The 1,611-nt window shown below is 41.8% G+C and overlaps 1 non-coding gene across 1 annotated transcript; it reads right to left on the bottom strand.

The window, feature by feature from the left end:
* Positions 1 to 756: 756 nt before the first annotated feature.
* LOC142519952 (small nucleolar RNA R71) lies at positions 757 to 863 on the bottom strand. Its single transcript, XR_012813837.1, has one exon. It is a non-coding gene; the product is annotated as a small nucleolar RNA R71 (small nucleolar RNA).
* Positions 864 to 1,611: the final 748 nt, after the last annotated feature.

The raw sequence follows: 1,611 nt of genomic DNA, 5'->3' as shown, positions 1-1,611 counted from the left end.
ATCAACTCAATTTATCGTTGCTAAAGAAATTTTACTTGAAAATAAAAATAGTGTAACGCAGTCCTTGTGGAACGATACTCGTATTCACTTACGTTTATTATAACTTGACTATCGTGCACTTGCAATATTTAAATCGAGCTTTCATTTATAAAATAAATTTTGGGATTATTTACTGTGCAAGTTTTGCTCGATCAAGTTTTTGGCACCGTTGCCGGGGACTGTTGATTCACAATTTTTTATTTTTCATTTAAATTCTTTAGTATTATTTATTTTATTGTTATTTGATACTTTTATTGTGTTGCAGATTTTTCTTGTGGTGCATGCGAAGATCACTCGAGTTTAAGCTTGAGCCTTTTGACCCCGAGATCGAATGCACAGCTAGACGTCGACTACAGCAGCAAAGAGCGAAGGAAAGAATGGAAGGCGATCAACAAAGAGAGGAGCCAAGGCGTATACCGATGTTGGATTATGCACAGCCGTCTCTTGATGGAGCACGTCCAAGCATCGTAAGACCAGTCATCCGAGCTAATCAGTTTGAGATCAAGCCAGCTATCATTCAGATGATTCAGAACACTGTCCAATTTGGGGGAAGTGCACTTGACGACCCTAATTCTCATATAGCTGACTTTCTTGAAATTTGTGATACTTTTAAGTTTAATGACGTGTCTGATGACGCTGTTAGTTTGCGTTTATTTCCATTTTACTGAGAGATAAAGCTAAGTCCTGATCAAGTACTTTCCTCTGTCGAAGACTATGAAGCTCAGAGCCGACATTACTACTTTTGCTCAATATGAGCAAGAGTCACTTTACGAGGCATGGGAGCGCTACAAGGACTTGTTGAGGAGATGTCCACACCATGAGCTGCCTCTTGGGTTAGTTGTTCAAACTTTCTACTACGGTCTGCTTACTCCAAATCGTACTATGATAGATGCTGCTGCCTGTGGTAACTTACTGAGAAAGACGGCGGAGGAAGGATATGAGTTATTGGAGGAGATGGCTGCTAGTAGCTATCATCCTCAGTCTGATAGGCAGAGACGAGGTGCTGGAGTTAATCAAGTTAATGATTTGTCGGCGGTTTCAGCACAGTTAGAGGCTTTGAATAGAAAGATTGATGGGATGGGCATGAGTGGGTCGGCTATGCGTCTGCAAGAAATTTTCTGTGATAAGTGTGGGGGTGAGCATGATGTGCAGGATTGCCAAGATGGCAATCTATTCTATGTGCCTGAGGGAGCACCTGTAAAACAAGTGGGATTCCAGAACCGTCCTAGAAATGACCCTTACTCGAACACATATAATCCGGGATGGAGGAATCACCCAAACTTTTCATGGGGAGGTCAAAACAACCAACATCGCCAACAAAGAGGTCCACCATATGTGATGCACCAAGGATTCAAGCCAGAACCGTCTCGGGAGGAGAAGTCCAATTTAGAGCAAATGATGACTAAATTTATTTCTGCAACAGAGACGAGATTTCAGAACCAAGATGCATCCATAAAGGGGTTAGAGAATCAAATTGGACAATTGGCTAAGTTGATTGCTAATAGGGAGCAAGGAACTTTACCAAGCAACACGGAAACTAACCCAAGAGAACATGTGAAGGCGGTGGAATTG

The sequence above is a fragment of the Primulina tabacum genome, chromosome 11 (genome assembly GCF_025594145.1).
Source record: "Primulina tabacum isolate GXHZ01 chromosome 11, ASM2559414v2, whole genome shotgun sequence".
Taxonomy (NCBI): Eukaryota; Viridiplantae; Streptophyta; class Magnoliopsida; order Lamiales; family Gesneriaceae; genus Primulina; species Primulina tabacum.
The sequence above is the reverse complement of the archived record's forward strand: the minus strand, read 5'-3'. Positions and strand labels throughout refer to the sequence as shown.